At 46.6% G+C, this 27,487-nt stretch overlaps 1 long non-coding RNA gene across 3 annotated transcripts in view; it reads right to left on the bottom strand.

The window, feature by feature from the left end:
- The window catches only part of LOC134342103 (uncharacterized), a 34,397-nt gene extending 7,983 nt beyond the window's left edge, over positions 1-26,414 (bottom strand). For 2 of the 3 annotated variants that reach the window (XR_010016941.1, XR_010016943.1), the window contains exons 1-2: positions 26,276-26,414; positions 23,040-23,214 (exon numbers count right to left, since the gene is read on the bottom strand). This is a non-coding gene — a long non-coding RNA (uncharacterized LOC134342103). Of the gene's footprint in view, positions 1-19,217; positions 19,237-23,039; positions 23,215-26,275 lie in introns of those variants that run through there. The other variant, XR_010016942.1, reaches the window with a different exon arrangement.
- Between the last annotated feature and the right edge of the window lie 1,073 nt (positions 26,415-27,487).

The following is a 27,487-nucleotide window of genomic DNA, read 5'->3' as shown; positions in this document are numbered from 1 at the left end:
ATTTACAACAGCCTTTGTACACCACGCACCTTGTCCCCTACCATTCTTTCCATGTCTCATTGGAATGTACCTACTCAGAACCCCGCGCAAATATCCCCTGAACATTTGCCACATTTCTTCCGTACATTTCACTGAGAACGTCTGTTTCCAATTTATGCTTCCAAGTTTTGCCTGATAGCCTCATTTTTCCCCTTACTCCAATTAAACTTTTCTCTAACATTATCTGTTCCCAACCCTTTCCAATGCTGTGGTAAAGGAGATAGAATTGTGATCACTATCTCCAAAGTGCTCTCCCACTGAGACACCCGACACCAGACCATTTCCCGATTCCAGATCAAGTACAGCCCCTCCTTGTGTAGGCTTATCTACAAACTGTGTCAAGAAACCCTCCTGGACACACAGAACAAACTCTACCCCATCTAAACCCCTCACTCTAGGGAGATGCCAATCAATATTTGGGAAATTAAAATCTCCCACAACAACAACCCTGTTATTATTTTTGCTTTCCAGAATCTGCCTCCCTATCTGCTCCTCCATTTCCCTGTTATTATTGGGTGGTCTATAAAAACACACAGTAGAGTTATTGTCCCCTTCCTATTCCTAACTTCCTCCCACAGAGACTCCGTAGACAACTCTTCATGACTTCGTCCTTTTCTGCAGCCGTGACCCTATCTCTGATCTGCAGTTCCACGACCCCACCTCTTTTGCCTCCCTCCCTATCCTTTCTGAAACATGTAAATCCACGCCCTTGAGGTAGCCGTTCCTGCACCTGCACCATCCAAGTCTCTGTAATAGCCATAACATCATTGCTCCAAGTGTTAATCCACGTTCTAAGCTCATCCGCTTTATTCATGATACTCCTCACATTAAAATAGACACAACTCAAACCATCGGACTGAGCGCGTCCCTTGTCTATCACCTGCCTATCCTCCCTTTCTCACTGTCTCCAAGCTTTTTCTATTCTGCGCCAACCTCCTTTTCCTCCGTCACTTAGAGTATTGTGCGCAGGTTTGGGCCCCTAACATGAGAAAGTATGCGTTAGAAATAGAGAGGGTTAAAAGGAGGTTCAGGAAAATGATTCAACATTTGATTCCAAAGAGCAAGATCCGTGATGTTATGTTCTATCTCCCTTCGTCCATACGATGTCGGAGCAGAATTAGGCCATTTGGCCTTTCGAGTCTGCTCCGCACTTTCTTCATTGCTGATCCAATTTTCCTGACATTCCCAATCTCCTGCCTTCTCAGCACATAGTTTCATACCCTGACCAATAAAGAACCTAATAACCTCCCTCTTAAATATACACAAAGATTTGGCCTCCACAGCTACCTGTGGCAAAGAAAGAAACTTCCACAGATTCAATGTTCCCTCGCAAAATACATTCCTGCTCACCCCGTTCTGAAAGGACGCCCCTCTATTCTGAGCGAGTGTTATCTGTTCGTAGACTATCCCAGCAGAGGAACCATCATTTCCACATCGACTCTACCAAGTCTTTTCACCATTCGATCGGTTTCAGTCAGATCACTCCTCATTCTTCTGAATTCCAGTGAATACTGGCCCAGAGGTATCAAACGCTGTTCATATGACAAGCCATTCAGTCGTGGAGTCATTTCCGTGAACAACCTTTGAACCCTATACAGCTTCTGCATAATCCTTTCGAAGTTAAGAGGCCTAAACCTGTTCACAACACTCCAAGTGCGGCCTCACCAGTGCTTTATCAAGTTTCAACAATCGATCCTTGGTTTTATATTCTATTCTTTTTCAGATGGATGCTGATATCGCATTTGCCTTTCTCACCATAGACTCAACCTGCAAATTAATCTTTAGGGATTCCTGCGCTAGGACCCCCATGTCTGTTTGCACCTCAGTTTTCTCTTGTATTTTGAAAGTAACTAACCTTTTCATTTCGTCTGCCAAAGTGCATGAACATACACTTCTCAACACTGTATTCCATTTCTTTGCCCAGTTTCCTAATCTGTGGCCCTTCTAATTCCTCAAAACCACATTCCCCTCCACCTATCCTCATTCCCTCTGCAAACTTTGCAACAAAGCCATCAATTCCATCATCCAAATCATTGACGAACGACGGAAAAGAATCTGTTCCAACACAGACCCCTGTGGAATATCACTGGTCACCGGGAGCAATCTGGAAAAGGTTCCTTTTATTCCCACGCTTTGCCCCTTTACAATCAACCACGGCTTTATACAGGTCAGAATTTTTCTTGTAATACCATGAACTCGTAGCTTGTTAAGCAGCCTCATGTGTGGCAGCATTAGAAAGACCTTCTGAAAATCCAAATACACAGCATCAACCGGTTCTCCTTTGTCTATCATGTTTGTTATTTCCTCTCGGAACTCCGTCAGATTTGTTCGGCAAGATCATGACCTATTTTATGATGGGTCTCCAAGTCCTCTGAGACCACATCCTTAATAATCGACTGCAATATCTTCCCAAATACTGAGCTCAGACAAGTTGGCGTATTGGCATCCTTCTGCCCCATTCCTTTCTTGAAGAGTGAAGTGACATCTGCAATTTTCCACCCTTCCGGAACCATTTCAAAAGCTAGTGATTCTTGAAATAAATTTATTAATGTCTCACGATGTCTTCAGCCACCGCTTTTAGAATTCTGGGGTACACGCCATCTCGTCCAGGTGATATATCTAACTTCAGACCTTTCAGTTTCCCAGGAAACCTCTCTCCAGTTATGGGAATTTCACACACTTCATGCCCCCTGACACCTGGAGCTTCCAGTATACTGCTAGTGTCTTCCTCCATGGAGACTGGTGTAAAATACTTATTCAGTTCGTCCGCCATGACGTGTCCCCCTTTACTACCTCTCCAGTATCATTTTCCAGCGTTGTGATATCCAGTCGTGTCTCTGTTTCACAGTTCATGTCTCTGAATACACGTTTAGTAACCTCTTTAATATTATGAGCTTGTTTACTTTAGTATTCCACCTTTATCTTCTTAACAACTTCTGTTGCCTTCTGTTTGTTTTTATAGCCTTACAGACCCTCTAACTTCCCACAAATTGATGCTCTGCTGTAAGTGATCAATTCCGAACAATTCTGTCCAATTCCTCTCTCAGGCCTCTGTAATTCCATTTAAACCACTGTAATACCGATACTTCTGAGTTTTGTTTATCCTTCCTGAGTTTCTATTTGACTCCCACTAGCTGACAGACAGGGGACAGTGAGAGGGACTTTCCAAACTCGGATTGAACACTAAACCCCGGGTCCACGTTTACTGCTGCAAACATGGAACAGCCCATTAACTCACCGTCTGTCACTGTGGGGGAAGGAATGGCAACTCATTCTCTTCTTTACTTCTAAATGAACCACAGACATAAACATCTGAGCACAGAACACAAATACTAATTGATCACCAGATACGCCCGGGCAGCTTGATTGATGGGTCCATTATATATGTGTCAACACCTGTGTGGTATCCCAGGACCCGTTCTCATGGGATCTCAATCCACCCCCAAGAGATTCGCACATCTTCCCCACGTCTCACACAGGATGGTGTAATCAGAGATTTCCCGCAACCAGGGCCCATCTGTCTGAAACTTCTGCTGCATTGCGGAAGGTGGAATGTCCAGTGCCATCAGCAGAAGCAATAAACTCGGGCGAAGCCTGGAAGGGACAGATAAGATAGAAGTAGGAAAGTTGTTTCCATTGGTCGGTGAGGCTAGAACTCGGGACATTGCCTCAAGATTCAGGGGAAGAATCAAGACGAAGATGAGGATAAACTGTTTTTCCCACGGAGTGGTGTATTTGTGGAATTCTCTGCCCAGGGAAGCAGTTGAGGCTTCTTCACTAAATATATTTAAGATATAGTTAGATAGATTTAACAAAATAAGAATTAAGAGTTATGGGGAAAAGGCAGGGAGATGGAGCTGAGTTTACGGACAGATCAGCCACGATCTTATTGAATGGCGGGGTAGGCTCGATGGGCCGGATGGCCTACGTCTGCTCCTATTTCTTATGTTCTTATGTTCTAAGCCCAAACACTGCAAATTCCATATTCTTGGCATCCCCATCCCAGGATTACAACCATGGCCCAGCACTCCCAGAATTGTTTGTTACAGGTAATGTGCTGCAGTGTCTCAGCTGTTCCCGGTTCAAAACCTAACACTCCTGAAAAAACTCATGACATAACTGGACTCTGAACAACCTTTGCCTGGACGGAGATCGTGGTTGAACTCCTGGCCTTGGGTCACAACGTGGTCGCGGATACATTTCAACTTGTCTCCACAGGTGAATTGAACATGACATGTTGCTTATTCTATTGGTGAGTGAGATCTAGACCAGGTTAGTAATCCGCTACATTTCCCGTAGTGGAACAGGAAGAACATGTTTTAACAGTTAATAGTAAATATGGCACTGGAAACTCAGTAGACCTGATTTGTCTTTTCTTTTGATTCACAGATATTGACTGATTGTAAGATGTTTGTGACATCCTGAAAAGGTTTGACCAAATGCAATCCCAATATTCAATGGCCATCTCTGCATTTCAACACAGGCATTCCATACAGTAAATTCTCAATGCATCCATGAATCAACACTGAATCCTAAGGCCATTGTCTCTCCGCTGAGGCCAGTGACTGCAGAACGATAAAAATCCTCAACACTCCTTGCAGTTCTGGTGGGCTGTTACCCTGGTGACTGAGGAAGGGGCCCACCAGAAGTAAACGGAAAAGGAAGTAACATTCAACCTCATAAGCTCTGAGTTTCCTTATGACCACAATGAACACTGAACACTCAGCTATTCTGTAATGGCGAAGCTAAAATACCAGTTGCTGTTTTAACCCTGTCGAGGCGCATCCAGTAAATCTGCTGGTAACTGCAGCTCCACAGAACTTTCAGCAGTGCAGAAGCTGGTCCAAAATAAAGCACTTTGTTGAATACGATCAGTCTGCTTCAAAGTCAGTAATCTATTATTTACAAAAGGTATTACATTGTGGTGATATTTATGAGATCTCCGTCTTTGCTTAGTTAAGCGATTCAAAATCCTATCAAATTTCTGTACCTTCAAATAACGTAAAACTGCAGTTGGCAGTACAGCCAGGTTCAGACCCTGCTACTGGATAAAACATTAGAGGAGTAGTTTTATAGATAAAACTGAATGGCTTGTGGGGTTTTCCTCTCAGTTCCTACACTCCACTACTGATGAAAACTTCTTCATCCATCTACCCCATGAGACTTCAGTATTTGCTCCATTTCAACGAGGTTCCTACTCCCAGCGCCCCATCCCTGCTTTGAGAACAGCCCCAGAGACAGCAAATGCACTACATAAAGCTTTTCATTCCAGAAATCATTCTTGCAAACATTGTAAACAACCAGACTAATAAGCACATTTCCACGAATAACGATCTATTTAGTGTCTGTATAATTAAATAAGAAAACCTGTTGTTTCCTTACTGCCCCATTAACTGACCCAAAGGTCTTCTGAAGATCAGCGTGATAATCTATGCAAGGAGCCAGAAGAAGATGGGGGAGATCTTCAAGGATTTCTCTGAGTCTGCACGTACTTGGGAGAAAGATACAGAGACGATAGAAATGAGGAAATTTTAAAGTCATGGACTGTATCCAGTGTACAGAACAGGTGCTTACTCTCCTGAGGTGAATTTGTACAGATAAATGTCCAGGGCATGACAAATTGTTCGCTATGTGTAATTGGGACGCGAGTGATGAAACTGCACGAATGCTGGCAGAGACATATAAAATGCCCATAGGGACAGGAGATGCCCTTAATAAGAGGATTTGGGATGTTAACGTTAAAGTTGTAAAAGACACTGTGAATCCGAATTTGCAGAATTCTGTGGAGTTCCGATCAGTTACTTGAAAAAAATCTATCTCAATAGTCATGATAGAGTCCAGGGGAAATTACACGGTTGTTGCTGCTACTTAAGGGAATGATGATATGGGTTGGTTGAACAGGTTAAAACTTGATTCCCTGGAGCATAGGAAAATAAGCGGAGATTCCAGCTGGGGTTCCCACCTTTTTAATATCATACACCACTAACCATTAACGAGGGGTCCATGGAAACATCTCCCAGCAGAAGTGGTAGGTGCAGGTCAGTATTTAAGAGCAATTACTTATATCAATATGGATGAAAGAGTTATGGAAGAGCATGGTATGGTGGCAGGTGGATGGGACCATGCAGGGAATGGCACGGACGAATGGGCTGAAAGACGTCTCTCTGCGCTGTAAGAAAATAAATCTAACTTGAACGTTCTACACAAGTCCATTTCCAAGAAGATTTTAATCATTCCAGAGTTATACCTAAAGAAGCTACAAATGCAAGAAACACTCAAAAGTTAAAGAACTGAAAATAACCGAAAAGGGAAATGACAAACTCAACATCACATGCTGTGAGTTTCCTTATGACAATGATTAGTACTGCAGCCAATTTGTAACAGTGAAACTAAAAATTGCAATGACTGCTTTTACCCTGCCCCAATTTAACCCTCTGGTAGCTCTAGTTAAAAGAAAAAGAAAAGGTTCCTGGAAGATTCCGTGAGGTAAAGGTGGCAAAAAAAAAACTTCACAATGAAAGCAAATGTTAGAAGAAATATTACAGATATATATATCATTGAGGTAATGGGATACAGACTGACAGATTGAACAAGGTGGCTGATATATATCATTGAAGTGATGGGATACAGGCTGGACAGAGATTGAACAAGATTATTGATAGATATCACTGAGGTAGTAGGATACAGTATGGACAGAGATTGAACAGGATGGCTGATATATATCATTGAGGAGGTGGGATACAGACTGGACAGAGGTTGAACTGTGTGTGAAGTTCGCTTGCATCAGTAGAGCAGGCAGCATTATCTGAGATCTTTATAAACGTGGACATTTTCACCTTTCACCCAAGTTGAAGATTTTAAAATATATTAAACACACTGACCACATCTCAAGGACGGTTTCCACGCTGCTATTAGAAGCAAATTGAATCGATCTCACTATGACAGGGTGGACTCCTCTCTTCAGAGTATAACTCGATGTGACATTGCACCGTGTGTCCACCTACACTGTACTTTCTCTGCAACAATAATGCTTTGTAATAACCTATTATTGTTTTACCTAATATCACCTTAATGAACTGTTGTAATGTGTTGCTTTGTATGAATGCTATTTAAGACAACATTGTGACTGTATCTCCGTACATGACAATAATATGTCGATTCTGAAGTGAGGCTTAACTGAAGTTTTAAAATTTTTGAGAAGCCCGGAAACATGGAATAGCCTTATTTCTCACACTATTTGGGTTATAGATATTGGCTGCGATTCGGCAGGTAGCAACAGTGGAAAAGATTCAACAACAACAACAAAAAAAAACGATGGCAACCCACAACGAAAGGATGCGACAGATCTTGACCACACTGTCGTGTCTGAACGGGGGAAAGATGAAACATATACGTGGTACAGTATCCCGAAGGTGCAATTACTCTGCTTAAGCAATACTGACTGCAAAAACGCAACAGGCCGAAGGTACGCTTCCTGAGCCCTGTAATTAAGTAAAAGAGTTATCGATCCAGATGAACTTTGGATCCGATACCGAGGCGAGGAATGGAAGTAAAGTTCCCGGAATACATCACAATGGATGGGTTTAATCCCGGCATCACCACCTCATCCCGCTGCTGGGACCAGAGCAATAGGGGTTGAGCGGCGGCTCACCTCATGCGGCTCGGTGTGAAAGTCCGACTTCGCGGGCCGACCCCGGTATGTTCTCACCAGCAAGCGTGGAGAGGTCGCCAGAACGGAGAAGTGAATGGGAAACACTACCCGACATCAGGCGACCATGTTCGGGACCAGTCTCAACACTCACCGATGAGAAATTGATGTCTTCACGCTCGGAGAGTGGATCCTTCCTCAGATTCCCGACCCTCGGGGTGATAGTCCTCTCCCAATCCCGACCCAGCAGACGATCCACCGCCGCCGACCTGCTTCCACACAGAACTGAAGGAAAGCCGGGACTGTAGTTGAAATGTCACCAGAGCTGGGGGCGGGGCCTCGGAAACAAACTTGCAGATTCGGCACATCTGTGGTCAAATGGGAGCGGGAAAAGGGCTCACGTAATCTATGAAATTTTGCAAGATTTTGCAATTATCGCCCGTCAGCTGTGATTCGACCAATAAGCTTCATATGCACATGCGAATATATCAACAGATGTTGTGGCTATGTTTAGATATACAGACATGACAGATTGTACAGCAGTCGACTGAGCGCACGTTGTTCTGGTGTGCTTGGGTGAAGTCCCAGCGTGGAAGAAGTAGTTTGCACTGATCTGCATTGACTGTGTTCCCCGGCTAAGGAAACCCAGGATCGAGTTGCAGAGAGAGGTGCAGAGCCCAAGTCTGAAGCTTGGTGATTAGTACTGAGCAGATGGCATCCCAGGACGGGTTCTCCGGGCCTGTGCAGGTGAGGTAGCTGGAGTGTTTGCTGACATCTTCAATTGCTCCTTGCTTCAGTCCAAGATCCCCTCATGTTTTAAGAAGGCAACGATAATCCCAGTGCCGAAGAAGAGCAAGGTGGCATGCCTGAATAACTATCGACCTGTGGCTCTGACGTCAATTGCTATGAAGTGCTTCCAGAGATTGGTTATGGCACACATCAACCACAGCCTACCGGTCAACCTCGACGCTTTGCAATTAGCCTACTGGAGCAACGGGTCAACGGCAGATGCCACCTCTCTGGCCCTACATTCCTCCTTAGAACACCTGGAGAATAAAGGTGCATACGTAAGGCTCCTTTTCATTGACTACAGCTCTGCCTTTAATACAATCATTCCAAATAAACTGATTCCTAAGCTCCAGAACCTGGGCCTTAGCACTCAGATCTGCAGCTGGATCTTCAACTTCCTCACAGACAGGACACAGGCTGTAAAAATAGGGGACAAGCTCTCCTTTACAATCACTCTGAGCACCGGTGCCCCACAAGGCTGTGTACTCAGCCATGTGCTGTACTCACTGTACACCCATGATTGTGTAGCCAAGTTTCCATCAGACTCAGTATAGAAGTTTGCTGATGACACAACAATTGTAGGCCGTATTTCGGGTAATGATGAGTTTGAGTACAGAGTGGAAATTAAGAACCTGGTGGCATGGTGCGAAGACAATAACCTATCCCGCAACGTCAGCAAGACGAAGGAATTGGTTGTTGACTTCAGAAGGAGTGGCGGACCGCACGACCCAATTTACATCGGTGCTGCACAAGTGGAACAGGTCAAAAGCTTTAAGTTCCTCGGGGTCAATATCACAAGTGGCCTGACTTGGTACAACCAAGCAGAGTCCACTGCCAAGAAGGCCCACCAGTGCCTTTACTTCCTGAGAAAACTAAAGAAATTTGGCCTGTCCCCTAAAACCCTCACTAATTTTTATAGATGCACCATAGAAAGCATTCTTCTAGGGTGCATCACAACCAGGTATGGAAGTTGTCCTGTCCAAGACCAGAAGAAGCTGCAGAAGATCGTGAACACGGCGTAGCACATCACACAAACTAATCTTCTGTCCTTTGACTCACTTTACACCGCACGCTTTCGGAGCAGTGCTGCCAGGATAATCAAGGATACAGCCCACCCAGCCAACAGACTTTTTGTCCCTCTTATCTCCGGGAGAAGGCTCAGGAGCTTGAAGACTCGTTCGGCCAGATTTGGGAACAGCTTCTTTCCAACTGTGATAAGACTGCTGAACAGATCCTGACCCGAACCTGGGCCGTATCCTCCAAATATCCGGACCTGCCTCTCGGTCTTTTTGCACTACCTTATTTCCCATTTTTCTATTTTCTATTTATGATTTATAATTTAATTTTTTAATATTTACTAATTTTAACTATTTTTAATATTTAATATTTGTAATCCAGGGAGTGTGATGCGCAGAATCAAATATCGCTGTAATGAATGTATGTTCCAGTACCAATTGTTTGGTGACACTAAAGTATAAAGTATCGAAGTCATAACATAACATTGGCGACGAGGTGTTTAAAATGACGCAGAGACGGCTGCCGACCTGTAAAAGCAGAGCGAGAAGTTGGAAGTGAAAAATCCAGCTCAGCGCAGGTGGAGAGACGGTCGAGTTTTGTTAAACTCACAAAACGGGAGAGTTCAGGTTTCAGAAAGATGACTCGCTCAGGATCTAACAAATATGATATGCTGCCCGCTTTCTTGATTTGGCCAAAATGAAATGGAAACTGAAAATCTGAGAAGTGGACAAAATCAAACTCATCCCAGTGAAGGTAAAGCCCTCTAGATTGATATTTAAAAATGCATGTACATTAGTATTGGTACAGCTTGAATTCTAATCAGCAGCTGGAGGGTTAACTCCGCAGGAACACCCAGGAGCAATGTTCCTTTCTTCATTCAATTGAGATATGAAGCACACTGGAGGCAAAGATTTTTAATAAAGGAATAGTCCCTGCGATCTGCCTGTCCGTTACAGGTCAAATGCTTAAGTCTGGAGTGTGCCACTGAGAAGGTGTAAACCGGGAGCTGTACAATTATGAAAACTGCTGTCCATTTCTGCAACCTCATCTCAGTTCCGGACAGTCCACCCCTTTTTCAGAGACTGGGATCCCTGGTTCAACCGGTAATGATGTCGTGCATTTCAATGTGTTTACCTCTCAGTCCTCGATTCCCTCAATGAAAGGGTCATCACATTTGATCTTTCTTCATATGATGACCCCACCACTCTAGGGATCAGTCTGGTGAATTTTCTTTGCACTCTCTAAAACAAATACTCTCTAACCTCTTTGTTAATCCTCTATGGAATTAATTTCTATCTTCTGCAGCCCTGTGTTGCCCCAAACACTCACCTCCCACCCCGTCACTATTTCCACCTTCCCACCTCCCCCTCACCTGGATCCACCTCTCACTCCCCAGCTCTTGCCCCATCCCCACCCCTCACCTTTTTTCTCTATTTCCCGTCCACTCTCAGTCCAGAGGGAGGGTCTCGGCCCGAAATGTTGACGGTCCATTTCCCTCCACAGATGCTACCTGACCCAGAGTTCACCTGACAGTTTGTTCTTTGGTCTGTATAACCCGTGTCAGTGTGGGGAGCGGGATTTTACACCATATTCCAGGTACAATCTCAACAAAATCCAAATAATTGTTACTGTCATTTCACTCTTATACCCAAAAATTCTTACAATAAATACAATGTACCTTTCACCTCCCTCTCCACCCACTGCACTTAAACTCTCCATTTAAACACACTCCGGATTTGTTTCTCCTACAGAAGTGGGTGATCTCTAATTTCCCACACTGGGCTCCAGCTGATCTGTTGTTCCCACTCACTCCTTTTGCCTCCGTTACCCCGAAACCTCTCGGCAAGAGACACAGGACTAGAACAGTACATCACAGTGCTCAATGTATTCAAATAATGAAATGGCCAACGAAACTAATCCCATCTGCCAGAAAAATGTCCATATCCTTCCATTTTCCTCACATTCATGTGCTGATCTAAATATTTCTTAAAAGTCCCCAAGTATCTGCCACTACCATCACCCCAGGCAGCACAGATTGGACGGAGGTTGAACAAGATGGTTGATATTTATCATCGAGGTGGTGAGATACAGACTGGACAGATATTGAACAATATGGTTGATATATATCATTGAGGTGGTGGGATATGGACTGGACAGAGGCTGACCCAGATGGGCTGGGAATGAGCAGATGGACCCAGGTGGGAGAAGGTATCAAGGACAATCACTGATGGTCCTCCAGCAATACACAGATACCGAATTAATGATACATACTATTACACTCTCCGGGGTGGGGGGGGGGGGGAGTGGTCGACAGCCCGCCCAACATTTCTAATGAAGAGCTCTGGTTACTGTTCTTGTATTAAAATGCTTTCGTGTGGTTATGATGGGATGTTCCAGTTCATTTATTGTTACCTTTAAGCTTGGATTATACAGTTATTTACTTCTGTATTTGTGGGTCAATCTAACTGTAGCCGGGGTATGTGATGGTCACCTCCCCTGTCTGTATGAGACTGGTTGGGTTCACTCTCCGAGTCGCGGTGGCCGGTCTATTTTGTGTTTATCACAATAAAACTGTTGAGTTTAATGAGCTGCCTCGTCTGTCATTGTGGACCAAATGCTCACCACAATATGGCTGTATAAAAGATCCGAAAATAACAAGGCTAGACCAAGCTGTAAGAACTTTGGTATATACGCTTTGCCCGTCACCAAATTTTATCAATGCACCATAAAATATTCTCCATCCGGTTACTCCGCGCCTTGGAATGCTTTGCCCGTGACTGCAGGGAACTGCAGAGTTACATCGCAGAAACCAGTCTCCCCTCCATGAGCTCTTTCTGGACTTCCCACTCCCTCGGAAAATCAAAGATCCCCACAACCTGGGACATTCTCCTTTCTCACCCACCCAATTTGGGAGAAGATACAACAGCCCCGAAGCACATATCACCAGGCTTAACAGCAGCTTATCTGAAGTGCTGCAAATCCACATCAGCACAAAATGGTGACTGTGCCTCTCATAATCTTATAAACCTCCATCATCTCACCCCAGCCTGTGCCGCTCCAGAGAAAACAACCAAAGTTTGTCCAACCTCTTGTTACAGCTCATGACCTCGAATCCAGGCAATATCCTGGTAAACCTCTTCTGCACCCTCTCCAGGGTCATTGATATCCTTCCTGGAATGAGGCAACCAGAACTGTATGAAATATTCCAGATGTGGCCTAACTCCAGTTTTATGAAGCTGAAACATTACTTCCTGAATTTTGAATGGAGTATCTTGACTAATAAAGACAAGCATGTCATTTGCTTTCTTAACCACCCTGTCAATCTGTGCAGCAACTATATAAATACAAATATATACATGTTGTGTCAATAATCATAAATATACATTTTGTGTCATTGACAATGTATAAAAATACTTTTTTCCCAAAGCAGACTTGGAAATGTTGAATTTGGTCCCTCGGCCATATTGTGGACACAGTCAGCCCATCCAGTCCATCCTGTCATTTAGTAAGACCCAAGACCGGAACATCCTTGCCTACCCCCCCCAACACCACTCCAATCTCTACTTTGCCCGGACCATTGGCCCCACTTGCAGGTCAACAGTCTGCCAGTGTTTGTCCCCCAATGTGGTGAATATCTCTGCTCCCCACCACGATGGGCTCAGACATTTCCACAGATGAGCCCCTCATGTCCCTTATCCACTGTCAACGGGCTCCTTCCCCACCCTACTCCTTGATCCCTCACAGGAACAAACATCCTCTCAGACTCCATGCTGACCACACCCTCTCACACCATCATTATCCTCTCAGTAAAATCCCTCACCCTCATCCTTCTGCCGGATCACTCACTCCGTGAGGAGCCTGCATCAAGCCAATGGGCCGAGCGGTCTCCTCCTACCTATCAGCGATACATCAGACTCCGGCCGCAGAAGTCACTTTACGAACATATCCAACTTCCCGTGGAGGGAAATGGAAATAAATAAAAAGGAGAGACGCTTACTTTGAGGTTTGTTCTGCTTTGACGTGGAGTTTGAGGACGGGAGCGGGAGATGGGATCAGCAGGGGTAACGCCCACTCGGCTGGTCCATCTCTGCTACTGGCCATAAGCAATGATTGACATCACTTCTCACCAATGGGAAGAGAGTAACTCCTCTGTTGACTGTGGGGTGGGGCAGGTGGGTCAGGTAATTGTTACCTTAGCCGGTAAAGTTCAACCGTCTCAGCACCAGTGTGATGTAAGGAACTGCACACGTGACGTCAGATCCCGGTGTGGGGAAACCACAAGTGACATGTGGGGATACAGAGTGACATCAGCTGCCAGTGTGGGGAACTCACACGTGACATCAGACATGTGGGGACACAGAGTGACGCCATATCCCAGTGTGGGGAACCCACACGTGTCATGAGGCATGTGGGGATACAGAGTGACATCAGCTGCCAGTGTGGGGAACTCACACGTGACATCAGACATGTGGGGGTGCAGAGTGACATCAGCTGCCAGTGTGGGGAACTCACACGTGACATCAGACATGTGGGGATACAGAGTGACATCAGACCGTTCCGAATGAATATCGTGTGCGTAACTAGGGGGCCGTGCACAATCCGGATCTGATGGAGGCAGCCGTGAGAAGCATGGAGGAACACCTGGAGTAACTTCTGAAATGCCTGCTTCGCTGCCGCTGCTACTGTGCAATGGAAAATCTCCAGAGGGAAGGCCCCAAATCCCTGGCTTTGCCTATTGCTGATATCTCCTCTGCACCTACTTCCAAGCACCTTAAAACTGTGCCCCCTCATGTTAGCTATTTCAGCCCTGGGAAAACCCCCTCTGACGATCAATGTCCCTCACACCTTATACACCTCTATCAGGTCACCAATCAACTTCAGTCACTCCAAAGAGAAAAGGCCAAATTCACTCGACCTATTCTCATATGGCATTTTCCCCAATCGAGGCAACATCCTTGTAAATCTCCTCTGCACCTTTTTTACAGTTCCCACATCATTCCTGTAGTGTGGTGACCAGAACTGAGAACAGTATTCCAGGTGGAGTCTGAACAATGTCCTGTATAGCTGTAACATTACTTCTCGGATCCTAAACTCAGTCCCACGGTTGATGAACGGCAATGCACTGTATGCCTTCTTAACCACACAGCCAACCAACGCAGCAGCTTTGAGTGGCCTATGGACTCGGACCTCAGGATCCCTTTGATCAGGTACAGCAGGCAGTGAAGAAAGCTAATGGCATGCTGGCCTTCATAACAAGGGGAATTGAGTATAGGAGCAAAGAGGTCCTTCTGCAGCTGTACAGGGCCCTGGTGAGACCACACCTAGGGTATTGTGTACAGTTTTGGTCTCCAAATTTGAGGAAGGACATTCTTGCTATTGAGGGAGTGCAGCGTAGGTTCACGAGGTTAATTCCCGGGATGGCGGGACTGTCATATGTTGAAAGATTGGAGCGACTGGGCTTGTATACACTGGAATTTAGAAGGATGAGAGGGGCTCTGATTGAAACATATAAGATTATTAAGGGATTGGACACGCTAGAGGCAGGAAACATGTTCCCGATGTTGGAGGAGTCCAGAACCAGAGGCCACAGTTTACGAATAAAGGGTAAACCATTTAGAACGGAGTTGAGGAAAAACTTTTTCACCCAGAGGGTTGTGGTTCTGTGGATTGCTCTGCCTCAGAAGGCAGCGGAGGGCAATTCTCTGGATTCTTTCAAAAAAGAGTTAGATAGAGCTCTTGAAGACAGCAGAGTGAAGGGATATGGGGAGAAGGCAGGAACGGGGTACTGATTGTGGATGATCAGCCATGATCACAGTGAATGGTGGTGCTGGCTCGAAGGGCCGAATGGCCTACTCCTGCACCTATTGTCTATTGTCAGATGCTGTCAAACTAGAGTTTTATAAAGCTGAGATACAACTTCCCCACTTTTGAACTAATAAAGACAATGACGCCATTTGTCTTCTCAACCACACGATCAATCTGTGCAGTCTCTTTCAGGGAGCGATGAACTTGGAGTCTAAGATTCCCCTGATCATCAACTGTTCAGGGTCTTGCATTTCACAGTGTACTGTCTCATACATTCGACCTACCGAGCTGCCAAGGTGATCATCACTAATCAAATCTCACTGAGTTTTCTCAGGTCCTGTTGAATTTATTCCCAAGTGCACAAGTCCGGGAAGGTACAGGGACAGAGAAACACTGACTTGTAGCAGCATCACAGGCGAGTACATTCAGATAACACACGGAACATAATTATACGATTCTCTGTCAGTAACAATATAGAAATGTTTTACGTCATCCTGCTAACAGGACCAGAACAACAGGGGCTGAGCGACGGCTCATCTCAGACGGTTCGGTGTGAAGGTCTCACAACCCAGACCGACCCCGGCAGATTCTGTCAAGGAAGCGAGGCAAGTAGGCCAGTTCGAGAAAGTTCATCCCCTCCCCTATCACCTTGTGTTTCTCTCTCCCTTCCCCACCCCCACCTTTTATTCTCCAGTCCTGCCGAAGGGTCTCGGCTGGTAACGTCGACTGTACTCTTTTCCTGGATGCTGTCCGGCCTGCTCAGTTCCTCCAGCATTTTGTGCGCGTTGCTCACATTTCCAGCATCTGCAGATTTTCTCTCGTTTGGAGTTCGGGAAAGTTAACGGGACTCACTGACCAACATCTGACCCCCTCCCCCCGCCCCCCCCGCTCGGGACCGGCTTCAACACTCACCCAATAGAAAGTCGTGGTGTCGCCCCGGAGAGAATAATCCGTCCCCGGCTCCCCGCCCCAGGGGACGAGGATCCCTCTCCTGATCCCGATCTCACCCTCGACCCGCTACAACAAAGAACGAAAAACACCACTCATCCAGGACTGCGCATGCGCGATGTCGTGCGCGTGTCATCAGGGCGGTGGGCGGGGCCTCGGAAACAAACCAGCAGATGCCGCAGCTCTGCAGCAAAATGGGATCACGTGACGGGTGGAGGGACTCCCACGTGACCCCGTGACTCCGCTCCTCGCCCCTCACACGCTGCCCGACCCACCGCATTTCCCACGTTATTTCATATTTACACCAGATACTTCTGTAATTTTCCCTCTGCATCTTACCTGTCCCCATCGCTCCACCTCCCTGGGTCACAGTTATGTGTTCGAATCCCACCCCAGTCCGACACACATTTTCAACCCAAACCAGAATTGTGCAGGTTTCATTTAAATCCTTTTGATGTTTATAAACACTAATTTCAATTCACATTCCTCCTGCCTCACTGGACAGGAATACTGAAACATCAAGTGAGAAACAACAAGAGGTGGCCATTCAGCCCCTCTAACCATCAACAAGATGATGGCTGCTCTCCCATCTCAGTCACATGTTTCTGCCCGATCCTCATTTCCTCGATCCCTCCGGTCTCCTCACATCTGCCGGCCTCTGTTTTATGTGAGGAAGATCACTGAGTCTTCACCGCCCTCTGTGGTGGGGATTTACAGACATTCAGCACCCTCGGAGTGGAGACATTTCCCCTCATCTCAGTCCCGGACAGTCCACCCGCTTTTTCAGAGACTGGGATCCCTGGTTCAGCCGGTAATGATGTTGTACATTTCAATGTGTTTACCTCTCAGTCCTCGATTCTCTAAACGAAAGGGTTATCACATTTGATCTTTCTTCATATGATGACCCCACCACTCCAGGGATCAGTCTGGTGAATCTTCATTGTACTCTCCATAACAAATACTCTCTAACCTCTTTGTTGATCCTCTATGGAATCAATTTCCATCTTCTGCAGCCCCGTGTTGCCCCAATCACTCACCTCCCACCCCCGTCACTATTTCCACCTTCCCACCTCCCCCTCACCTGGATCCACCTCTCACTCCCCAGCTCTTGCCCCATCCCCACCCCTCACCTCTTTTCTCTGACTATTTCCCGTCCACTCTCAGTCCAGAGGGAGGGTCTTGGCCCAAAATGTTGACGGTCCATTTCCCTCCACAGATGCTGCCCGACCCACTGAGTTCCTCCGGCAGTTTGTTCTTTGGTCTGTATAACCCGTGTTAGTATGGGGGGGGGGGCAGGATTTTGCACCATATTGCAGGAAAAATCTCAGCAAAGTCCATATAATTGTTCAAGTCATTTTCACTCTTATACCTAGTAACTCTTACAATAAATACAATGTACCTTCAACCTCCCTCCCTACCCACTGCACCTCAGTCCCTCAGCATTTAAACACACTGTTTCTTTTTCTCCAACAGAAGTGGGTGATCTCACATTTCCCACACTGGGCTCCAGCTAACCTGTTGTTCCCACTCACTCCTTTTGCCTCCGTCACCCCGAAACTGTTCAACAAGAGACACAGAACATAGAACATTACAGTACCAGAACAGGCCCTTCGGCCCAAAATGTTTTGCTCAGCTAATTAAATTAGGAATCAAATGGCCAACTAATCCCTTCTGCTGACATAATGTCTGCATTTTCCTCTGTTACGTACCCCGTAACTGGGTTGCCAAACCAGCAGAAATGGACCACTCAGTTGGAGTCTGGATTACTAGAACTAAGAAAGTTTTATTAAAGAAACAAGCAACACAGTACTCTAATAGTAAGAATACAAATGCAACAGGTTAGCAATGAATAAACACACATGTACACAGATCTAGGATAATAGGATCAATCAAGCTCTATCGTTGTCTAGGGGTAAATGACCAGTTTCAAAGTGACGCAAAGTTCAGTTCAATTGAGTTCAGTTCAGTTCACAGTAATCACTGTCGCCGTGGGAGAGAGAGAGAGAGAGAGAGAGAGAGAGAGAGAGCGCGCGAGCGAAATGAATATTCAAAATCGGATTCCCAAACAGACCTTCGATATTCCTCGCAGTCAGCTTTCGGGTGAGCCCTTTGTAATGTCTTCTGAGGTCACCGACTGTGACCCCTCCTTCAGATACGGTCGATCCTCTGCAGTAAACCTGGCACCCAGGCAAGGGCAGACACACACCAGGTTCCCGCCGATCGTACCTTTCCACCCTGTGCGTCTATGGCTCGGTCCCACAATCAGCCTTCCAAAAGTCTCCCACCGACTTGCGGGGGGGGGGGGCACCGCTTCCAGGGTCTCGTTACCTCGTGGTGTCGTGTGTCTGTTGCCTTAGCGAACCTGTCCCTTTTTATCCCCCTGCTGGGGTATCGCCTGTCCATCACACTTCAAACAGTTCAGGGTTCAAACGGAGCCGATCTTGACAAATACCCAGACCAGTGTCTCCTTCCGTTAAACTCTCTCGTCTCTTCATTAACATCTCCAAATGCTGCTCCATTGTTTTCCTTATCTCTCTTTCTCCTGAAGACAGGTGGCAGATCAACTGTTGATCTCACTGGTGCCAGCAGAGGACAGTTAACATCTTAATCTATGTGTACTTTTGTAACCCTCTTTCGTCACACCTCACATTCATGTGCTGATTTAAATATCTCTTAAAAGTCACCAGTGTATCTGCCAGAACCATCACCCCAGGCAACACATTCTACAACCCCAACTCTCTCTGTTAAAAACGCTTGCCCCTCACATCTCCTTTCAAACTACACCCTTACCAGGATAAAATGTATTGTCTGTCTTCTCTATCTATGCCTCTCATAATCTTATAAACCTCCATCATCTCACCCCAGCCTGTGCCGCTCTAGAGAAAACAACCCAAGTTTGTCCAACCTCTCGTTACAGCTCATGCCCTCGAATCCAGGCAGTATCCTGGTAAACCTCTTCTGCACCCTCTCCAGCACCATTGATATCCTTCCTGGAATGAGGCAACCAGAACTGTATGAAATACTTCAGATGTGGCCTAACTCCAGTTTTATGAAGCTGCAACATTACTTCCTGAATTTTGAATACAATATCTTGACTAATAAAGGCCAGCATGTCATTTGCCTTCTTAACCACCCTGTCAATCTGTGCAACCACTTCCAGGGAGCGATGAACTTGGATTCTAAGATCCCTCTGATCATCAACACTGTTAAGGGTCTTGCATTTAACAGTGTACCTATGATCGTCACTAATCAAATCTCACTGAGCTGTCTCAGGTCCTGTTGAATTTATTACCAAGTGTACAAGTACGGGAAGGTACAGGGACAGAGAAACACTGACTTGTAGCAGCATCACAGGCAAGTACATTCAGATAACACACGGGAAAACAAATTCTCTGTCAGTAACAATATAGAAATACAAGGTTTATGTCAATAACAATATACAAATATATACATGTTGTGCCAATAATCATAAATATACATTTTGTGTCATTAACAATGTATAAAAATACATTTTTTTCAAAAGCAGACTTAAAAGTGTTGAATTTGGTCCCCGGCCACATTGTAGACACAGTCAGCCCATCCAGTCCATCCTGTCATTCAATAAGACCCAAGACCGGAACATCCTTGCCTACCCCCCCAACACCATTCCAATCTCCACTTTGCCCGGACCATTGGCCCCACTTGCAGGTCAACAGTCTGCCAGTGTTTGTCCCCCAATGTGGTGAATATCTCTGCTCCCCACCACGATGGGCTCAGACATTTCCACAGATGAGCCCCTCATGTCCCTTATCCACTGTCAACGGGCTCCTTCCCCACCCTACTCCTTGATCCCTCACAGGAACAAACATCCTCTCAGACTCCATGCTGACCACACCCTCTCACACCATCATTATCCTCTCAGTAAAATCCCTCACCCTCATCCTTCTGCCGGATCACTCACTCCGTGAGGAGCCTGCATCAAGCCAATGGGCCGAGCGGTCTCCTCCTACCTGTCAGCGATACATCAGACTCCGGCTGCAGAAGTCACTTTACGAACATATCCAACTTCCCGTGGAGGGAAATGGAAATAAATAAAAAGGAGAGACGCTTACTTTGAGGTTTGTTCTGCTTTGACGGGGAGTTTGGGGACGGGAGCGGGAGATGGGATCAGCAGGGGTAACACCCACTCGGCTGGTCCATCTCTGCTACTGGCCATAAGCAATGATTGACATCACTTCTCACCAATGGGAAGAGAGTAACTCCTCTGTTGACTGTGGGGTGGGTCAGGTGGGTCAGGTAATTGTTACCTTAGCCGGTAAAGTTCAACCGTCTCAGCACCAGTGTGATGTAAGGAACTGCACAGGTGACCTCAGGTCCCGGTGTGGGGAAACCACAAGTGACATGTGGGGATACAGAGTGACATCAGCTGCCAGTGTGGGGAACTCACACGTGACATGAGGCATGTGGGGACACAGAGTGATGTCATATCCCAGTGTGGGGAACTCACACGTGACATCAGACATGTGGGGACACAGAGTGATGTCATATCCTGGTGTGGGGAACCCACACGTGTCATGAGGCATGTGGGGATACAGAGTGACATCAGACCCCGGTGTGGGAAACCCACACGTGACATCAGACATGATGAGGCACAGAGTGATGTCACGTGTGGGTGAGAACTTGTTTCCAAAAGCTGTTCAATGGATGTTTTTAATGATTTCAGAGGAACAATGAAGAAACTTAACAGGTTTCATCACTGAATCAGTAGAGTCTCCTGCTATTTGCCATGTTGTTTACGGAGTGGGCATCGTGGCCTTTTCTTGAGTTGGGTCACAAAACCCCAAATGTTTCTGGGGAGGACTTCCCAGGGTGATCTGGTTTGGGGAGGGTCAGTCACTGCAGTATCCAGTTATTTTTTAATTTCATAATTACTGATGTAAAGTAGAATTGCCAGCAGTGTAACCACAGATTCACATCAGATAACAGAAGACCTCTCATCCCTGCAGTCTTTGTCTCCTGGTAAACTAAACACCCTGACAATGTGGACCACAGATACCCCTTCCTCTAAGTCCGTGTATCATTCAAACAGTGGATCGTTGAGAGGAATTATATTTGTTGGTCATTGAAGTTCACCCAGATTTGGTTAGATGGAGTTGATTTGCAGTTCAGGGGTGTCACATTGAAAGAACGGGTCAGCCAAACCCTCTGTGTTGTCCCCCCGCCCTCCGGAGGTGCCACAGGGACCTCCTGCAAAGTGCAGCAGTGTCAATTCCAGCTGATGTCAGTAGTTCTCCTCTTTAGCCGACGGTGAGGAAGGGGCTGATCCCGGGTTTGTGTAACTCGAGCGTCAGCTGCAGTGGAAGTGGGACGGGACCGAACCGGACAGCTGGGGAGTCCAGGCTGTCTGGTCTTGCAGCTCTGGTTTTAGTTTCATGCCTGAGCCGAGACTGTGGGATCGATTAGTTGTGGTTCCCCAAGCTGGGAGGGAGGATGTGGGTGATGTGGATCAGTCTACGTGTGAGGGTGTGGGGCCATTGGAGGGGCAGAGGGAGATTGGGGATGTGGGTGATGTGGATCAGTCTACGTGTGAGGGTGTGGGACCATTGGAGGGGCAGAGGGAGATTGGGGATGTGGGTGATGTGGATCAGTCTACGTGTGAGGGTGTGGGGCCATTGGAGGGGCAGAGGGAGATTGGGGATGTGGGTGATGTGGATCAGTCTACGTGTGAGGGTGTGGGGCCATTGGAGGGGCAGAGGGAGATTGGGGATGTGGGTTATCAGATGCAGCGTGACCCAGGAGGATGGGTCCCTGGACAAATTAAGTTATAAACAAGGGAGGAGTGGGTCAATTGAATCAGACAGGATACGTGACCTTTCAGTAAGCAACATTTCTCTTTTCATATTAATTACTGACTAATCTTCCTGTTAACATTTCAGACAGGAATGGCAGGAAGCAGAGGGTGATGGTGAGAGTCTGTTTCTTGGACTCCAGGCCAGTGTCTAGTGATGTTCCCCAGTGTTACACCTATTGTTACTTGTCATCTATATCAGTCATTTGGTTGAGAATATATAGGGTATAGGTAGTAAGGCTGAACATGGAACATGAAATCTGCAGCACATTACAGGCCCTTTGGCTCACAATATTGTGCCAACCATTGTCTAGAATTACCCAACTGCACAACACTATTTTTCTGAGCTCCATGTACCCTTCTAAGAGTCCCTTAAAAGACCCTACTGTGTCCGCTTCCAGTACCGTCACCAGCAATGCCTTCTGTACCCACCACTCTGTGTGAAAAAAACTCCCCTGACATCCCCTCTCTACCTACTTCCAAGCATCTTAAAACTATGCCCCCTCATGTCAGTCATTTCAGCCCTGGGAAAAAGTCTCTGGCTATCCACATGATCAATGCCTCTCATCATTTTATACACCTCTATCAGGTCACCTCTTGTTCTCTGTCACTCCAAGAAGATAAGTCCAAGCAAGTTTGCAGCAAGTAAATTCAAAGAATTACTTTTTTTGAACGATATTCAGTATAAACTCTCCCCTTTGTTTCCATCCCCCTCTGAGAGGTGACCAAAAGCTACTTCACAAGATGCAAGACCTTGAAATGAGTAAACACCGAGGGAATGTGAGTGACTTTAAAGAAATGGGTTACTGACAGCACATCACCAGACCTGAAGTGACTGCAACTGGGTCTGATAGAGGCATAACTGGTACTTCTGGTCACATTCAGTCTCACCCCAACTATCTCCTACCTTCCTTTCTGCAGATAGGTAATGTCTAAAGGACCAGTGTTTGAGTAAATGAGACTCACCAGACTTTCTCCTGACTGAATCGATGGAAACCCTGAGTCAGAAGGGTTCTCTCCAGTTGGTGCTCTCAGTCCTCGGGCTGGTTCACTTGTTGCTGTTCCCTTGTCTTCAGTCGTGGTTTGCTTCCAGTTGTGGGCTTTTCTTCCAATAAATCTCTCACCGTAGGTCTAACTTTAACTAGAGAGATAATGAAGCATGTTAACAATACAAAGGAGAATATTTCTGCTCAATGTTCCAAAAAACAAAACACTGAAATTTAAACGTTGAAGACAAATATAATGATCCCAGTGAACAAATCTGTAATTGTCCCTGATACATCACAAAATCTGATATGGGATATGAAGGAGTCATCATTCAGTCACGGCAAGACACAAGACACGGGAACAGAATTAGGTGATGCAGTCCATCGAGTCTGCTCCACCATTCAACCACGGCTGATTTTTATTCCAACACCATATTCCTGCCTTCCTCCTGTAGCCCGGAACTACTTAGCAATCACAAATATATTCATCTCTGCCCTAAGTATACCCAAATGGCAGCCTCAACCACACTCTGTGGCAACAAATTCCAGAGATCAGCCACCCTTTACTTAAGATATTCTCCTCGTCTCAGTTTTAAAGGGAAGCTTCTTTGTTCTGAGACTGTGCTCTTAGAGCCCAGACTCTCCGTCTAATGGAAACATCTTCACCAAGTCCAGTGTATCCAGGCTTTTCAGCATTCAGTAGGTTTAGTTAACCACCACCTTCACAGTCCCTCTGAACTCCACCAAGAACAGGCCCAGAACCATTGACTAACAGACAGGTGACAGTGAGGAGAAATTTCCAAACACAGTTTGAACACTGAACCCCTGGGTCCAATTCTACTGTTCCAAACGTTTAATCACAGCTTCTTCCCGTGAAGGATGGAATGGGATCTCATTCTCTCCTCAGATTAGCAATCATTGCTTCCAAAGGAACTCCAGAAACAAACATCTGATCCCAAACCAGAAATACTTGCTCAGCACCTCATGAGCTCGAGCAGCTCGATCCCCAAATCCATTTCGCCAGGGTTAAGATCTGTGATAGGGTCACACAGCTGAATGCGCTACTTACCGACCCCAGAATCCTCGCACATCGTCCCCACATCAGGGATTTCCCCACAACCAGTGTCCAGCGACCCAGGACTTCTGAATCATTGTGGAAGGAGGAACATCCTTTCACCCCGCCAGGCGGGAGGAGAAGATGGCGGTGCGATGCAGCACGTGCAGCTCTCCGGTGAAATGATATCGTATTTGTAAGTAGGATGCTGTGCACAATTCTGATTTGATAGAGGCAGACGTGAGAAGCACAGAGGAACATCTGGAGAAACTTCTGAAATGCCCGGTTCGCTGCCGCTGCTACTGTGCGATCAAGAATCTCTGAAGAGAAGGCCCCAAAATCCCTGGCTTTGCCTGCTGCTGGCGACCGGGGCTGAGGTCGAAACATTTGGCAGAGATGGTGCTTGGTACTTGGTGTCAGAGGGCTGATCGGAGCTCAAAGTTTTCCTACGACTCAGAGTCGGACGGTGGTCGGGCATGACAGGGAGAGTTTTCTTCCTTCTCCCGTCTGCGTGAGATGTGGGACTTTCGGGAGACTTTGAACTTTTTTAACTGTGCCCATGGTCTGTTCTTCATCAAGTTATGGTATTGTTGCACTGTTGTAACTATATGTTATAATCATGTGGTTTTTGTTAGTTTTTCAGACTTGGTCTGTCCTGTGTTTCTGTGAGGAATATTGTATCATTTCTTAATGCATGCATTACTAAATGACAATAAAAGAGGACTGTGTGTCCTCATAACCTAATCTAATCCAGCCCCATCTACAGAAGTACTAACCCAGTCAAATCCCAAATACTGACAGTTGCATATGCCCGGAGTCTACATCCTAGGATAATAGGCGATGCACCAATTTTCCCAGACGTGTCTCGGCCATTCGGAGTTCAAAAACTAACACTCCTGCATCAACCTATGTCAGAATGGGAACCTGATAATCCTCTCACAGGGCCAGAAATTGGGCTGGAAAACCTGGGCATGGATCACCAGCAGGCAGGAATATGTTTCACATTGTCTCCAGCAGCTAAATTGAACACATTTTATCATTATCTTATTGTTAAATGAGATTTTGCCCAGCACAATTGGCCATCACATTTCCTGTATGCTTTTCATTTCAAATTGAAATTAAATGCTGGAAACTCAGTACATCAGATTGGATCTGTGGAAAGAGAAACTCTGGAAGACCCAGTAACAGAAGTGATGTTGCCCGATCTGCTGAACGTTTCCAGAATTTTCCCTTCTTTCGTGAAATTATGAAGAACTATTGACTGATTACAAGACGTTTGTGACGGCCTAAACAAAGTTGCACAAATGTAATGCACACATTCATTAGTTTTCTCTTCATTCCAACACAGGGTTAATACAGTCGATACAGTGAATGCTCACAACATCCTCCCCACCCTAATATCAGTGTGTTACATCTGCTAACGAGGCTATTAACTCTCAATGAGGGGAAGTGACCAGAGAGCGATAAAAATGTGCACCACTCCCTGCAGATCCTGTGGCTGTTCCTGGCAACAGGGAAATCGCCTCTCCAAAAATGACCAAAACAGGAAATAACAGACTCAACTTTAAATGTGGAGAGTCACTGTCTGACAAAGATTAACACAGCGGCCATTTGGTAACTTTGAAACTAAAACTGTGGTGACTGTCTTTATCCTTCCTCATTCTGCATTAAATAAATCCTGTGGTAATTCCAGGTAACAAACACTGATATCAGAAATAACTCGGTAAAGCAAAATACTTCACAATGAAGGCAACGGTAGAAGAGAGATTGTTGATATGTAATCATTGGTGGGATACAGGCTGGACAGAGGTTGAACAAGATGGACAGGGAAGGAGCAGATACAACCAGGTGGGAGAAGGGATCAAGGACGATCACTGATGGTCCTCCCGCAATACACAGAGACAGAATTAACAGTACATACTACTATATAAATGGTTCGAAAATGACACAGATAAAACAACAGGAAATTTAGCATTTACCCTTCTCCCCTGACCAACTTTTATCAACACACCATGGAAAGTACCCCAAGGCTCGGGGTGAAGGTCTCACAACCCGGACCGACCCCGGCAGGTTCTGTCCAGGAGGCGGGGTGAGACCACCAGTTCGGTAAAGTTAACAGGACTCGCTGCCCAGCATCGCTCGGGACCGGACTCAATACTCACCGCATGGTTCTTGTCGGTCTCGCTTGGCAGAGAATGATCCGTCCCCCCTCCCCCGGCTCCCCGCCCGAGGGGGCGAGGACCCTCTCCTGATCCCGATCCGGATCCCGCGGATGATCCGCCGCTCCGGACCCGCTTCAACAAATACCGGGGAGAAAAATCACTAGCCGTCCCGGGACTGTGAGCATGCGCAATGTGCTTATTGCGTCATCAGAGCGGGGGGCGGGGCCTCTGAGACAAAACCGCAGATGCTGCCGATCTGCGGTAAAACGGGATCACGTGACGGGGGAGGGTCTCCCACGTGACCCGGTGACGTCTCCTCGCCCCTCACACGCTGCCCGACCCATCGGCAGCATTTCCCACTTTATTTCACATTCACAGCTCTCCCATCTCAGACACAAGTTTCTGCCCGATCCCCATCTCCTCGATCATGGAATTAATTTCCACCATCTGCAGCCCCGTGTTGCCCCAAACACTCACCTCCCACCCCCGTCACTATTTCCACCTTCCCACCTCCCCCTCACCTGGATCCACCTCTCACTCCCCAGCTCTTGCCCCATCCCCACCCCTCACCTCTTTTCTCTGACTATTTCCCGTCCACTCTCAGTCCAGAGGGAGGGTCTCGGCCCGAAATGTTGACGGTCCATTTCCCTCCACAGATGCTGCCCGACCCACTGAGTTCCTCCGGCAGTTTGTTCTTTGGTCTGTATGACCCGTGTTAGTGTGGGGAGCGGGATTTTACACCATATTCCAGGTACAGTCTCAACAAAACACAAATAATTGTCACTTTGCCCGGACCATTGGCCCCGCTTGCAGGGCAACAGTCTGCCGGTGTTTGCCCCCCAATGTGGTGAATCCCTCTGCTCGCCACCACCGTGGGCTGAGACATTTCCACAGATGAGCCCCTCCTGTCCCCACCGGGACAAACATCCTGTCCGCCCCCTCTCTCACCGTCTTCATCCTTTCAATAAAATCCCCCTCTCCCTCCCCGGGGAACCGGCATCAAACCGACGGGCCGAGCGGTCTCCTCCTACCTCTCAGCGACACATCAGACTCCGGCCGCAGGAGACGCTTCACAAACGCCCCAACTTCCCTCGGAGGGAAATGGAAATAAATCAGAAAGCGGACATTTACTTTGGGATTTGTTCCGCTTTCACGGTGAAGTGAATCAGCGGGGGTAACGCCCTCTCGGCTGGTCCGCCTCCGCTATTGGTT

This window comes from Mobula hypostoma, unplaced genomic scaffold, assembly GCF_963921235.1.
Source record: "Mobula hypostoma unplaced genomic scaffold, sMobHyp1.1 scaffold_121, whole genome shotgun sequence".
Taxonomy (NCBI): Eukaryota; Metazoa; Chordata; class Chondrichthyes; order Myliobatiformes; family Myliobatidae; genus Mobula; species Mobula hypostoma.
Note: the sequence above shows the minus strand (reverse complement) of the source record. Positions and strands in the feature narration are given on the sequence as shown.